Here is a 16,836-nt window from a genome sequence, read left to right on the forward strand (position 1 = left end):
AATATGAAGGCTCTAGCTATTATTGATTCAGAGAAAAAGATTTTTCAAAGTTTCTAATATAAAAGCCTATAATAAGTACATGTCAGACACAGGGGCGTGGCCATTTTTTTACCTTAAGGCAATAATTTGGACAAGTACCGTATACATGAAGGAAAAAGTTACCACGCCCCCTGGCAGCAATGTTTTTGAAGAATCAGAATTATTTGAAATTTTTTTGAAGATTTTCCTATAGAAATCTATGTAAAATCAAGTGACCCCTGGGGCAGGGGCAATTTTGACCCCGGGGTCATGATTTGAACAACTTTAGTAGAGATCCACTAGGCAATGCTACATGTTAAATATCTAAGCTGTAGGGCTTCTGGTTTTCGAGAAGAAGATTTTTTTAAGATTTTTCTATGTAAAATCAAGTGACCCCTGGGGCGGGGTCTATTTTGACCTGGGGTCATGATTTGAACAAACTTGGTAGAGGTCCACTAGGCAATGCTTCACACCAAATATCTAAGCTCTAGGGCTTCTGGTTTTTGAGAAGAAGATTTTTAAAGTTTTTCCTTTCGGTTGCCATGGCAATCAGAGTTCTGCATGGAATTCAATTCTTTGAACAATTTTTGTAGAGCTTCACTCAAAGAACATTCCTGTGAAGTTTGGATGAAATTTGCCTAGCGGTTAATGAGGAGATGTTGTTTGAAGTAAAAGTTTACGGACAACGGATGACGGACGGTGAGTGATCCTAATAGCTCACCCTGAGCCTTTGGCTCTGGTGAGCTAATAAAAACAAAAAATGTCTAAAAATGCCATTTTAACCCTTAGTGTGATATAGGAGAAGTAGCACAGATCAAAGATTCTGACAAATCAAGGGTCATGACTCTGATAAAAATTATTTATTAGAACATGAAGATAATATGCACAACTTTGCTCCACACTAATCACTTGCGAGATTTGGTGAAATTCAGCCTAATTGTTTACAGCAAGTAGTATAAACAAGATAAAATATAACAAATCAATAGAACTTCACTGAAAAGCACTGAAGCTGAGCATACCAATAATATGCATAACAAGACTATAAGGATCTTACATGCCTGCCGATGTAAGACAGGTTTTTCTATACCACGAGGGATAGTGTGGAATGAAAAACCAAGCATTATCCGAGCTGTCCCGAGGATAGGGAAACAGCTTTCTTGCATACCAGACGGGGATTTCCGGTATTTTTACCGGTGCTGGAAAAATCCATCTTACACCCCGGGGTGTAAGATGACTCTCGTGCTTTAAATGACGTATTACGAACTACATACATGTAGAAGATTTATGTAGTTATTTATATTTTATTTCGAAAAACGGAATAAAAATCCAATACCTTGACAGTTCCTCTTTGTTCCTGATAGTATATTTCTCGATTCAAAACACGTTATTTTATCAAAAATTCACAACGTTACGCTGAAACTGATAAAACAAAACCGGGACTAAACATTGTTATTTGTCTTTGAAACGTCATGACGTCTTTCCTGTTTACGGACGTTGATTTCCCGCGATTTGTTTAAATACGCTGCTACAAGAAATAGTTCTAAAAAGAAAGCCGTTCAACTGATTTTATTTTTATTATTATATCTTGATATCGGTATGCAAGAAAAAGATTCTGTCACTGGTTATAGGTGCAGATGGGAATATCCGGCTCTTGGGTAACTGTTTAGGCGGTAACTCGGTAGGAACCTCGTTACCGCATAAACAGTTACCCTCGAGGCCGGAAATACCCATCTGCACCTATAACCAGTGAAAGAATCTTATAGTCTTACACATGCAGACATGTTAGATAATTTTTCTTGCTCATCACGTTAAAATTAGATCATGGAGGCAAATAGATCTGTGTTTTCCTGACAAAACTTATATAGTTTATGACGTCATAATAGTTACAGTACTTTAGACAAGGTTTTTCCCTAGGGAAAGGCAGGAATATCCAGAGGACATCCAAGCCAAGTTTCATCATCTGCCTGCCACCAAATGATTTAAGAGATGTAGGTTAAGAAAAGTATGGACGGGCGGATAGACATGCAATGAGTGACAACAATTACTCACCCCTGAGCACTTTGTGATCAGGTTGAGCTACAAAAAATGGAAAATTTCCTGTCACTACTCCCTTAACATAAAAGTGCAAGCTTTTGATAGACATTTTCTTTTTCATTTTAAACATTTTTATTTCATTTTCAAACAATAAATCCCACATGTAAACAAGGCACGGTAATCAATTGTGTATAAACAAGAACAACAACATCAATTTAAACTTTAAAGGCGTACCAAATTTAATATATCGCCTGTAACGCTAGGGTATTTTTGTGAAATGATTTTTAGTACATGGAGATAAAGAATTAAAGTACGATTATAACAGTAGCTTGATCTGGGAGGTTGTATTAGGCCTTTGGCGATTTTACCACAGCGGGTCAGACTTTGCGCTTGCAGGCCTCGTGTGTTCCAGGTCTGGCAAAATGCACTCCAAGCCAAATACCACATCCAAGATCTAACTACTTTTATAATAACCCTATTATACTGGTGACATACAATACAACTTAAAATATTCATTAACAATTAAAAGTCCAGTCTTGTCTGCTTTGTTCCAGCCCTTGTTCATATAGCTGTATACATAAGGTTCATGGACCCCATCTCCAACAGTGCTTCTTTCAACTTGCTCCTTTCACATGGCAGAAATCTCGTATTTAAGGAGGTACATCAGGAGGTACATCTAATCTGAAAAGGATTCTTCTATGTAACAAAATAGTATATTATCATTAAATTTATTTCTGGTATGTATTTTCACTTGCAAAATTTCTTTTTTTTGTTGTTTAAATACAATTCAATTTTGCCACAGTATTTCAGCTATGTAATGGTGTTCAGTTAACCTATTAAGTGTTCCTATATTTACTGTCATTCTTTGACAGTAGCTATTTACAGTAACAATACTGACAAGTCACCACTGTAAATGAGAAAGAAATGGAGGATGAAAGACTTCAGACATGTTATTCTCTCAAACTGTTTAAGAGAATGAAACTGAAGCTGAAAACATTTCAGTTTCAGTTTTAAGAGAATAGATGCATATAGCCAAGGGATTAAACTTGTAGCATTTTGATTCATAGTCTAGTGCTCTATCTTCTGAGCTAGTAATATAAAGTATCAGATGTTAAATTTTCAAACCACTGAAGCCATCACTTGGTCAAAATCAAACTGACCACATTCAAAAGCTTGTGAATGAAGTTCTTCCATTAAAATTAATTATGGGGTTTCACTACTTTTTGCCAGCATGATCATGATAATTCTATTTAATGTTCTTCCCATTAACTTCCTTTGAGCAAAATTAAAATCTAGCATGGTTTGGTATTATAATTTCACAAATACAGGAAACATTAAGAGTAAGTTGATCAATACATACTATATATACTTTAAATAACCAGCCCTGACTGTCAGTGCAAGTATTGCCTTCAGTTCCATCAGTGTTGTACATCATTGGTGAATGATCTGAATGGATTATCCACATTAAATCACTAAATGGCATCTTTTGAGTCAGCTCACTGCTAAACCCTGGCTACCATATGAGCTGAGGATCTCTATCAGCATGCTGTGACCTAATATAAACAAAATAAAAATGTTAACAGTTTGTCTGAAAATTGTTTTGTAACAAGTCTTGGGGTTTTAGTATCTACTTAATAAATTCCATTTATAAGCAGCAATATCAATCTTTAAATTACATTAATATTTTGGTACTAAGGAAAATCATAATAGCAAATGAATGCAAACAATGCCAGAAATCAGCATGTCAGCTTTTTTTGTAAAAGATTGTCTAGGAGTATGGACTTCCTTTTTCCATGTATTTTGGGTTATTTTTATCTTTCATTTTGTTGCAAATGAAATATCAAATAATACTAAATCAGTGTTCATCTAACACTTCAATCTACATTTGTAAATTGTTCACAAATACCAGCTTTCACTCGATAGTTTACATTTTCTTTCCAAATGTAAATAACAGGGTAATACAAAATAATATAGAGTTCCATGTTGATTCACTTATTGTAATATAAATCATTGATAAAAGATGAACAAGTGCAACAAACCTGTCAATGAGTAATGTATTTGAAATAACTTGACAAAAAAAAACAAGAGGACCATGATGGTCCTGAATCGCTCACCTCTTCCCACATGACCCAGTTTTGAGTATGACGTCGTTTTTTCTATTATTTGACATAGTGACCTAGTTTTTGAGCTCATGTGACCCAGTTTTGAACTTGACCTAGATATTATCAAGATAAAAATTCTGACCAATTTTTATGAAGATCCATTGAAAAATATGGTCTCTAGAGAGGTCACAAGGTTTTTCTATTATTTGACCTACTGACCTAGTTTTCGAAGGTACGTGATCCTGTTTTGAATTTTAACTAGATATCATCAAAGTGAATATTCTCACTAATTTTCATGAAGATCTCATGAAAAATATGGCCTCTAGAGAGGTCACAAGGTTTTTCTATTTTTATACCTACTGACCTAGTTTTTGACCGCACGTGACCCAGTTTCGAAACCTGACCTAGATATCATCAAGGTGAACATTCAGATCAATTTTCATGAAGATCCATTGAAAAATATGGCCTCTAGAGAGGTCAAAAGATTTTTCTAATTTTAGACCTACTGACCTAGTTTTTGACCGCAGTTGACCCAGTTTCAAACTTGACCTAGATATCATCAAGAAGATGAACATTCAGACCAACTTTCATACAGATCCCATGAAAAGTATGGCCTCTAGAGAGGTCACAAGGTTTTTTTTATTATTTGACATACTGACCAAGTTTTTTAAGGCATGTGACCCAGTTTCAAAACTGACCTAGATATCATCAAGGTGAACATTCTGAAAAATTTTATGAAGATCCATTCAAGGGTATGGCCTCTAGAGAGGTCACAAGGTTTTTCTATTTCAAGACCTACTGACCTAGTTTTTGATTGCAGTTGACCCAGTTTCGAACTTGACCTATATATCATCAAGATAAACATTCAGACCAACTTTCATACAGATCCCATGAAAAATATGGCCTTTAAAGAGGTCACAAGGTTTTTCTATTATTTGACCTATTGACCTAGTTTTTGATGGCACGTGACCCACTTTCACACTCGATCTAGATATCATCAAGATAAACATCCAGACCAAATTTCATGAAGATCCCATGAAAAATATGGCCTCTAGAGAGGTCACAAGATCTTTCTATTATTTGACCTACTGACCTAGTTTTTGAAGGCACTTGACCCACTTTCGAACTTGACCTAGATATCATCAAGGTGAACATTCTGACCAACTTTCATGAAGATCTCATGAAATATATGGCCTCTAGAGAGGTCAAAAGGTTTTTCTATTTTTAGGCCTACTGACCTAGTTTTTGACCGCACGTGACCTGGTTTTGAACTTGATCTAGATATCATCAAGATGAACATTTGGACCAACTTTCATACAGATCCCATGAAAAATATGGCCTTTAGAGAGGTCACAAGGTTTTTCCATTATCTGACCTACTGACCTAGTTTTTGAAGGCACATGACCCAGTTTCAAACTTGACCTAGATATCATCAAGGTGAACGTTCTGACCAATTTTCATGAAGATCTTGTGAAATATATGGCCTCTAGAGAGGTCACAAGGTTTTTCTATTTTTAGACCTACTGACCTAGTTTTGGACCGGACGTGACCCAGTTTCGAACTTGACCTAGATATCATCAAGATGAACATTCTGACCAATTTTCATGAAGATCTTGTGAAATATATGGCCTCTAGAGAAGTCACAAGGTTTTTCTATTTTTAGACCTACTGACCTAGTTTTTGAAGGCACTTGACCCAGTTTCGAACTTGACCTAGATATCATCAAGATGAACATTCTGACCAACTTTCATAAAGATCCCACAAAAAATGTGACCTCTAGAGTGGTCACAAGCAAAAGTTTACGGACGCACGCACGCACGGACGACGGACACCGCGCGATCACAAAAGCTCGACTTGTCACTTTGTGACAGGTGAGCTAAAAATTAAAATTTATTTAAAAAAAAAAAAGATATAAAAAGGCATAATTATGCAATCCACTTGTACTGTTATTTCGCCTGAGGAACAGTTTGTTTCATACATGTAAAATGATGTAATCAGTTACCAAAACACAAGTAGAAGGAATTGTTTGTGAAATCTTCATTTAATTTTGTTTCTCATAATGGTCAACAAATGTGTGGAAAACATATACCATGATCTTCCTGTCCAAAATATTAAAGAAAAGGACTTGTCAAAACATAATAAAATATCAGATTTGTTTACTCTATTTGTGTCAGTTCATTTGGTATTTCTTGGTTATGAACGTTTCCAAAGAAATTGCAAGGAAGTGGCTAGGGGCCCGGTAACGAATATACATGTAATATTACGTACTGTATTTCTAATTTGTATAAGGTAATTACTGGGGAAAGTTAATATGAGCTCGCCATGTGAAAACCAACATAGTGGCTTTGCGACCAGCATGGATCAAGACAAGCCTGCGCATCCACGCATTCTTGCCAGGATCCATGCTGTTCGCTTTCAAAGCCTATTGCAATTAGAGAAACCATTAGCGAACAGTATGGATCCTGGTCAGACTGCGCAGATGCACAGGCTGGTCTCAATCCATGCTGGTCGCAAACGCACTATGTTGGTTTTCTCATGGTGCGGCTCAATTATTAGTTATCATAAAAGTTGGCGTTTTTTGTAAATATTTTATATATAATTAATCTCGCACGGATTTGATGCATATCTATTGAATATGAAATTATAACAGCGATTTCCAGTAGTCATGTTATTTATTTACCCATGCAGTAAAACAAATTCAACAATTCATGACTTGATTACTAAAGAAAACGTTCAGATAAATATTTGAACTCTTCAGTCCTGAGAATAAAAAGAATTACGGTGTACAAATTCCTCGGGATTGAAGAATTATAAATCTGTAAGATTCTACTTGTTAAAGACTAAAGTTGTTTCCTGTCACATTCAATGTATTTAAATTGATGAGAAAAATACGAGAGCAAACATTTGAAATCATCTCCTGGTTTTAAAGATAAAATATAGTATCCTCCAAACGGACACTTGTGCACTGACACTAGTAACCAAAGCAATATAATAAGTAAAGATTCTATAGGTTAGGTACTGATCCATACCCCTAGACACTTTTTTTTGGTAATTTTCTCCTCTACTGGAATTATTCACTTGTCTCACCCGATCAAAATTTTTCTTCCCCGAGCTAGATCTTAACAATATCCCGAGAGTCTGTAGTAAATTAATGTAGACACACTGCTGATTCTTGCACCATTGGTGCATATATATCCGGTTAATGGTACAGTTACCTGTATTCACTGTTGTCCAACTAATAAATAATTCTGTATCCAGCCATCACTTCTGCACATAGATGAATATGCCGGTTACATGACTGACACATCATGCAGCCAACTCTTAATTAAATCTGATTTTCCTCCGGAATTGAACATCATAAAAATATTTCCGCTTTTTTCAAAATCTAGTTGCTTCCCTTGTTAAATATGACTAAAGTCTATACGAAAGAAAAATTAACACAGAAATGTCAAAAGTTACCGATCAACCACCGACTCCCAGACACTCCATTAAGCGCTATTGGTAACAAAAGGAGCATGTTTTTCCTTCTTACTGGGAGAAAGATCTTTACAGCCTCTGTAAGAACAAGGTATTCAGAGTCCGATCTGTTCTGTAGCTTTCCTGCGGCGCTTCCCTTATTTTGTCGCAGACGAATGACATATTGCGGCAAACAGCGCGTGCGCTATATTTTTTAACTTCAATTCGAGAGTACAATTTGGTCCTAAGTCAAAAGTTAGGACTAAGTCTGTGACTAAAGATAAGATTGTTTATTGAAACGGTCTTAAGTGCAATCCTATTCCATCCTTATTTTGGTCCTAGGTCCTAGGACCTAGGACTAACTTAAGACTCTCCATGAAACGCGGACCAGATTCCCACCCCCACAAAAAGTATCAATCCCAATGATTAACTTTTTTATGTTCTTTCTTCACTTTTAATACTACAGGTGAACACAGTCACTTTTTTCACAGACATTCTTCATACTTTTCCAGGGAAAATCCAGTACTGCTTCTGTGGCTTGCCTTGACACCGGACACTATTTTCCTGCTTCAACTTGCAGCTCAAACTGAAGAAAAAAATGAACTGGTATAAGTACTGTAAATAAGCATGGCAACAAGAAATATAAATTACTCCTGTAATTCTGCATATATGTACCAAGTAGAATAACATATTACCTTTCAAACAATTCTTTTTCCAGACTTTTCAAAATACCGTTGGAGTGTAACTTCTGAAAACTGTACAAGTGTGTTTCCAGATTGAATAACTATTCCACTTCAGATAAACTATTTATAATAATATTAAGAATGTCTCGAAAAATTCATGTTTTCAACCTTTTCTATCATATACATACATCTACTTATAAAGAAGTGTACTATTAACACTTCATATAATGTTTGATTACAGAAAGTGTCAATTGGATGAATAAGACATGATTTCACACTAACATATGTCATATTAAATTGATTTATACACATTTTATCACTTCTTATTTTCTGGCCATGCTCCACATTAATATTTTAATTCAAGTATGCTATATTATGCATTATTTATACAATCATATCTGGGTAACCAATCAGAAATGGGATGGGCAGGGTCAAGTTGGAATTGGATAGGATGAATTGGAATAAATAGTATAGACAGGACAGAGATTCCCATCCCCACAAAAGTATCAATTCTAATAATTAACATTTTTTAATTATGTCACTTTTTATAACATTTTGATGATCTTTCCTTGCTTCATAATTAAGTCCAATCAATCGCTGACTATACATATGAACGACACATAAAGTCAGTTGTCATTGGCAGTCTATTGACCTTTTCTATCATATATACATTTTTACAAAGAAATGTACTTTTACCACTTCTAATCAAGTTAAACTATAGCAAATGTTCATTGTATTAATAAGACATATTTTTACATGAACAATTGTTTCATATTGAATTCATTTGTACAAATCCATTCTCTGCTTATTTTGTTCCCATGCTCTACCCAAGAGTGGTACCAGATTCAATAATTATTCCATTTAAGATAATAGACTGAATCTGTAACAATATTATAAACGTCTCCCAAAAACTCATGTTTTCGACCTTTTCTATCATATACATATATTTACTTACAAAGAAGTGTACTTTTATCAAATCTTATAAAGTGTTACTATTGTATGTGACAACTGCATGCATAAGACATATTTTCATACTAACATACTTCATAGTAAATTCATCTACACACATCTCTCTGCTTATTTTGTGGCCATGCTTTATATTAATATTTTCATTCAAATGATATATATTATTTGTACATTCATATCTGGATTACAAATGAACACAGCCACTTTTTTCACAGACATTCTTCATACTTTTCCAAGGAAAATCCAGGACTGCATCTTTGGCTTGTCTTCAAACTTGACACCATTTTCCTGCTTCACCTTGCAGCTCAAACTGAATGAAAATGGAATGGAATAAGTACTGTAAATAAGCATGGCAACAAGAAATATAAATTACTCTTGTAATTCAGCAATTAAGTAAGATAGAGAAAAACATAATTACCTTTAAAAAAAATTTTTCAAAATATCGCGAGAGTCTAACTTCCAAAAAAAAACTGTACAAGCGTGGTTCCAGATTTAATAATTATTCCACTTCACATAATACACTCTATCCATAATAATATTATGAATGTCTCGAAAAATTGAAGTTTTCGACCTTTTTTATCATATACATACATTTGCTTATAAAGAAGTGTACTTTTACCATGAACGTCCTATAGGAAGTGTCAATTGCATGAATAAGACATGATTTCACACCAACATATTTCATATTAAACTGATTTATAAACATTTTTTCTCTGTTTATTTCGTGGCCATGCTCTACATTTATATTTTAATTCAAATATATGCTATATTTATTATATGTACAATCATATCTGGATAACCAATCAGGGATGGGATGGGCAGGGTCAGGATGAAATAAGATATAGAGATAGGCCCTAAAATTTTCAATGATAGAATTACATTAAATAAAGTCTAGAAATTAATTTCCAAGTCCTTGAAATAACCAAAAATGATTTCACAAATGTGAAGTTTATGATAGCTTTGTTAATATCAATAACAGAAGTTTTAATTTTTAATTTAAAGTTGTGATCCACAAAGAATGACAACTCTTGCCTTGGGCTAGTACTTATAAGTAGAGATCTATTAGTTTACTTCCCTTGCAATTACACAATTTAGTGGAAAATGAAAACTGTTTAAGACACAATATCATACTTTTTTGCACAACAAAATCATTAAGGATTTATTCATTTGTGTTTGATTTACCCCTCAAGACATGGTTCCTATGATTCTGTCAACTTACATATGGTAAAAAATTAACTTTTAACAAGCCAATAATAAAACATAGTACCAGTAGGTAAATAATAGTGCAGATAATACAGTTTTGCTTGTATCAAAATGTCACAATAGATCCACTTTTGTAATACAGAACACCTGGTAGGATTAGTAAAGGTGCAATTATATTGATCTCTATTTCCTATGCCTATAAGATAGGATGAATGGGAAGAAATGGTATACACAGGACAGAGATTCCCACCCCCACAAAAAGTATCAATTCCAATGATTAACATTTTTATGTTATTTTTTCACTTTAAACACTGCAAATGAACACAGTCACTTTTTTTACAGACATTCTTATGCATACTTTTCCAAGGAAAATCCAGGACTGCATCTTTGTCTTGTCTTCAAACTTGACACCATTTTCCTGCTTCACCTTGCAGCTCAAACTGAATGAAAAATGGACTGGTATAAGTACTGTAAATAAGCATGGCAACAAGAAATATAAATTACTCTTGTAATTCAGCAAATATGTAAGAAAGAGAAAAACATAATTACCTTTAAAAAAAATTTTTTTCAAAATATCGCGAGAGTGTAACTTCCGAAAAAAACTGTACAAGCGTGGTTCCAGATTTAATAATTATTCCACTTCATATAATACACTATCCATAATAATATTATGAATGTCTCGAAAAATTCAAGTTTTCGACCTTTTTTTATCATATACATACATTTGCTTATAAAGAAGTGTACTTTTACCATGAACTTCATATAGTGTGAATATAGAAAGTGTCAACTGCATGAATAAGACATGATTTCACACCAACATATTTCATATTAAATTGATTTATACAAATCTTTTCTGTTTATTTCGTGGCCATGCTCTAAATTTATATTTTAATTCAAATATATGCTATATTTATTATATCTACAATCATATCTGGATAACCAATCAGGGATGGGATGGGATGGGTAGGGTCAGGATGAAATAAGATGAGGAATGGGAAGAAATGGTATACACAGGACAGAGATTCCCACCCCTATAAAAAGTATCAATTCCAATGATTAACATTTTTATGTTATTTTTTTCAATTTAAACACTGCAAATGAACATAGTTACTTTTTTCACAGACATTCTTCATACTTTTCCAATGAAAATCCAGGACTGCATCTTTGGCTTGCCTTCAAACTTGACACCATTTTCCTCCTTCACCTTGCAGCTCGAACTGAATGAAAATGGACTGGTATAAGTACTGTAAATAAGCATGGCAACAAGAAATATAAGTTACTCTTGTAATTCAGCAAATATGTAAGAAAGAGAAAAACAATATTACCTGTAAAAATTTTTTTTCAAAATATCGCGGGAGTGTAACTTCCGAAAAAGACTGTACAAGCGTGGTTCCATAATTAATAATTATTCCACTTCACATAATACACTATCCATAATAATATTATGAATATCTCGAAAAATTCAAGTTTTCAACCTTTTTTTGTCATATACATATATTTACTTATAAAGAAGTGTACTTTTACCATGAACTTCATATAGTGTAAATATAGAAAGTGTCAAATGCATGAATAAGACATGATTTCACACCAAAATATTTCATATTAAACTGATTTATACACATCTTTTCTTTGTTTATTTCATGGCCATGTTCTACATTTATATTTCTTATAGGTCCAATCATATCTGGGTAACCAATCAGGGATGGGATGGGCAGGGTCAGGATGAAATAAGATAGGAGGAATGGGAATAAATGGTATACACAGGACAGAGATTCCCACCCCCACAAAAAGTATCAATTCCAAAGATTAACATTTCTATGTTATTTTTTCACTTTAAACACTGCAAATGAACACAGTCACTTTTTTCACAGACATTCTTCATACTTTTCCAAGGAAAATCCAGGACTGCATCTTTGGCTTGTCTTCAAACTTGACACCATTTTCCTGCTTCACCTTGCAGCTCAAACTGAATGAAAATGGACTGGTATAAGTACTGTAAATAAGCATGGCAACAAGAAATATAAATAACTCTTGTAATTCAGCAAATATGTAAGAAAGAGAAAAACATAATTACCTTTAAAAAATTTTTTTCAAAATATCGCGAGAGTGTAACTTCCAAAGAAAACTGTACAAGCGTGGATCCAGATTTAATAATTATTCCACTTCACATAATACACTCTATCCATAATAATATTATGAATGTCTCGAAAAATTCAAGTTTTCGACCTTTTTTATCATATACATACATTTGCTTATAAAGAAGTGTACTTTTACCATGAACTTCATATAGTGTGAATATAGGAAGTGTCAATTGCATGAATACGACATGATTTCACACCAACATATTTCATATTAAACTGATTTATACACATTTTTTCTCTGTTTATTTTCGTGGCCATGCTCTACATTTATATTTTAATTCAAATACATGCTATATCTATTATATGTACAATCATATCTGGGTAACCAATCAGGGATGGGATGGGCAGGGTCAGGATGAAATAAGATCGGATGAATGGGAAGAAATGGTATACACAGGACAGAGATTCCCACCCCCACAAAAAGTATCAATTCCAATGATTAACATTTTTATGTTATTTTTTCACTTTAAACACTGCAAATGAACATAGTCACTTTTTTCACAGACATTCTTATGCTTACTTTTCCAAGGAAAATCCAGGACTGCATCTTTGGCTTGTCTTCAAACTTGACACCATTTTCCTGCTTCACCTTGCAGCTCAAACTGAATGAAAATGGACTGGTTTAAGTACTGTAAATAAGCATGGCAACAGGAAATATAAATTACTCTTGTAATTCAGCAAATATGTAAGAAAGAGAAAAACATAATTACCTTTAAAATTTTTTTTTTTCAAAATATCGCGAGGGTGTAACTTCCGAAAAAAACTGTACAAGCGTGGTTCCAGATTTAATTATTATTCCACTTCATATAATACACTATCCATAATAATATTATGAATGTCTCGAAAATTTCAAGTTTCCGACCTTTTTTTATCATATACATACATTTACTTATAAAGAAGTGTACTTTTACCATGAACTTCATATAGTGTGAATATAGAAAGTGTCAATTGCATGAATAAGACATGATTTCACACCAACATATTTTATATTAAATTGATTTATACACATCTTTTCTGTTTATTTCGTGGCCATGCTCTAAATTTATATTTTAATTCAAATATATGCTATATTTATTATATGTACAATCATATCTGGATAACCAATCAGGGATGGGAAGGGATGGGTAGGATCAGAATGAAATAAGATAGGAGAAATGGGAAGAAATGGTAGACACAGGACAGAGTTTCCCACCCCCACAAAAAGTATCAATTCCAATGATTAACATTTTTATGTTATTTTTTCACTTTAAACACTGCAAATGAACATAGTTACTTTTTTCACAGACATTCTTCATACTTTTCCAATGAAAATCCAGGACTGCATCTTTGGCTTGCCTTCAAACTTGACACCATTTTCCTCCTTCACCTTGCAGCTCGAACTGAATGAAAATGGACTGGTATAAGTACTGTAAATAAGCATGGCAACAAGAAATATAAGTTACTCTTGTAATTCAGCAAATATGTAAGAAAGAGAAAAACATAATTACCTTTAAAAAAATTGTTTCAAAATATCGCGAGAGTGTAACTTCCGAAAAAAACTGTACAAGCGTGGTTCCATAATTAATAATTATTCCACTTCACATAATACACTATCCATAATAATATTATGAATGTCTCGAAAAATTCAAGTTTTCAACCTTTTTTTGTCATATACATATATTTACTTATAAAGAAGTGTACTTTTACCATGAACTTCATATAGTGTGAATATAGAAAGTGTCAAATGCATGAATAAGACATGATTTCACACCAACATATTTCATATTAAACTGATTTATACACATCTTTTCTTTGTTTATTTCATGGCAATGTTCTACATTTATATTTTAATTCAAATATATGCTATATTTCTTATATGTCCAATCATATCTGGGTAACCAATCAGGGATGGGATGGGCAGGGTCAGGATGAAATATGATAGGAGGAATGGGAAGAAATGGTATACACAGGACAGAGATTCCCACCCCCACAAAAAGTATCAATTCCAATGATTAACATTTTTATGTTATTTTTTCACTTTAAACACTGCAAATGAACACAGTCACTTTTTTCACAGACATTCTTCATACTTTTCCAAGGAAAATCCAGGACTGCATCTTTGGCTTGTCTTCAAACTTGACACCATTTTCCTCCTTCACCTTGCAGCTCAAACTGAATGAAAATGGACTGGTATAAGTACTGTAAATAAGCATGGCAACAAGAAATATAAATAACTCTTGTAATTCAGAAAATATGTAAGAAAGAAAAAAACATAATTCCCTTAAAAAAAATTCTTTTCAAAATATCGCGGGTAAATTTCCAAAAAAAACGTACAAGGTGGTTCCAGTTTTAAAAAAATATTTTTCCACTTCACATAATAGACCTATCCATAATATAATTTTAATGCTCGAAAATTCAAGTTTTCGCCCTTTTTTATATATACATACATTGTTATAAAGAATGTACTTGTACCATTTCATTAGTCTGAATATAGAACTTGTCAATGCATGAATAAACATGATTCACACCAACATATTTCATATTAAAAACTGATTTATACACTTTTTTCCTCTTTTATTTCATGGATGTTTCTACATTCTTTTTTAATTTCAAATTATGCTATATTATAATTATATGTACAATCAAGGGGAAACCAACGGGGAGGGTGGACGGGCAGGATGAAAAAAGTAGATGAATGGGAAGAAAGGGTATACACGGACAAAGTTTCCCCACCCCCCAAAAATATAAATTCCAATGATTAAAATTTTTATGTTATTTTTTCATTTTTTAACACTACAAATGAATAGTCATTTTTAGGGTCCTTTAAATAAAGATTTCCTTTTTCACTCTGAAAAAAACCCAGTCTTCCACTCCTTAAATTAAAATCCAAGCTTTTGCACTTTGATTTTTCTTTTTCCCATAATAAACTGAATCAATCGCATTTTATGTTCCTTCCTCATTTCTTTCTACCCCCCAAAAAATCCAGTCAATTAGAATTGATGTTTTTTTCTGCCCTAAAAATTTTAATTCAAACACTTTGATAACCTTCCTTGCTTTATGTTCCCCAGCGATTGCACTTCAAATTTTCCCTTACTGCAAAGAGAAACTCTGCCAATCTTTTGAAGCAAACATTTTTTCCCCAGTAGTCCCCAGTCCATTCATTTTGAGTTTTTTCCTTGATTCATAGAAAAATTCCATTTACTGCACTTTGATGTTCCTTTTCTGATTCAAAATTAAACCCACCCACTGCTTTTTAATTTTCCTTTCTTCCTTTTTAAAAAAAAAATTTCGTCCACTCCCTCTGATGCCCCTTTTTTTTTGGTTCATAATAAAATCTTTTCATGTTGTTTGATGCCCTTTCCCTGCTTCTAACAAAATTCAAAACTGCATTATATGCTTTTTTTGCGCCTGCAATGGTCAAAATTTAAATTATAACATTAAATACTACAAACAAAACAGCAAAATTTTTTTATGTTCTTTTTTGTATTTTTTTTTTTTTTTTTTTTTTTTTTTTTTTTTTTTTTGAAAAAAAAAACAACAATCACACAACACAAAACCCCATAAAAAACAAGCACACATGACTTTTCACAATTCTTCTTTTCACTCCTGGAAAAAACCAGTCCCTGCATAGAAGATAGTTACCAAAAATATAATTTTGCAGGGTCCGGGAAAATTGCGGGGTCCGGGGCAATCCAGTACCATGAAATGTTTGCCTTATTAAAAAAGCCTCCTTGGCTAATTTAGTATTGTCTTTTAAAAAGTATTTATAGTACACATAGTGTTACGGAAACATATAACACAAGTTTTCAAATCCACATACACAAACAACATACACATCAACAACAACAATCACATCACACACATCCAACAAAAAAGGCACACATACTTTTCACACTTCTTCTTTTCACTTCCTGGAAAAAAAACAGTACTGTGCACAGAAGATAGTTACCAAAAATCAAAATTTTGCAGGGCCCGGGAAATTTTTGGGGGCCGGGGGAAAACCCCAGTACTGCATGAAATGTTTGCCATTATTAAAAAGCCTTTTGGGCAAATTTAGTATTTTTTTTTAAGTATTTTTTAGTACAATAGTGTTATGGTAAACATATAACACAAAAACAAACCCCACATACAAAACAACATCACATACAACAACAACAATCAACCCACCATCATACAAAACAAGCCACATGATTTTAAAAGTTCTTCTTTTCTCCTGGAAAAAAAACCGTACCGTGCATAAAAGATAGTTCCCAA

General features: G+C 33.3%; 2 long non-coding RNA genes across 6 annotated transcripts in view; both read right to left on the reverse strand.

Annotated features, from left to right (window-relative positions):
• LOC123538690 (uncharacterized) overlaps nt 1-14,841 on the reverse strand; it is a 42,818-nt gene extending 27,977 nt beyond the window's left edge. For 3 of the 5 annotated variants that reach the window (XR_008368452.1, XR_008368451.1, XR_008368454.1), the window contains exons 1-4: nt 13,124-14,841; nt 12,347-12,428; nt 10,821-11,706; nt 9,488-9,569 (exon numbers count right to left, since the gene is read on the reverse strand). This is a non-coding gene — a long non-coding RNA (uncharacterized LOC123538690). The remainder of the gene's footprint in view (nt 1-9,487; nt 9,570-10,820; nt 11,707-12,346; nt 12,429-13,123) is intronic. The other 2 variants (XR_008368455.1, XR_008368453.1) reach the window with 2 other exon arrangements.
• Nucleotides 1,788-7,895, reverse strand: LOC123522818 (uncharacterized). Its single transcript, XR_006681007.2, has 3 exons — nt 7,370-7,895; nt 3,413-3,605; nt 1,788-2,733 (listed from the first exon to the last, which is right to left on the reverse strand). It is a non-coding gene; the product is annotated as an uncharacterized LOC123522818 (long non-coding RNA).
• Nucleotides 14,842-16,836: the final 1,995 nt, after the last annotated feature.

Source organism: Mercenaria mercenaria, chromosome 18, assembly GCF_021730395.1.
Source record: "Mercenaria mercenaria strain notata chromosome 18, MADL_Memer_1, whole genome shotgun sequence".
In the NCBI taxonomy this organism is placed as follows: Eukaryota; Metazoa; Mollusca; class Bivalvia; order Venerida; family Veneridae; genus Mercenaria; species Mercenaria mercenaria.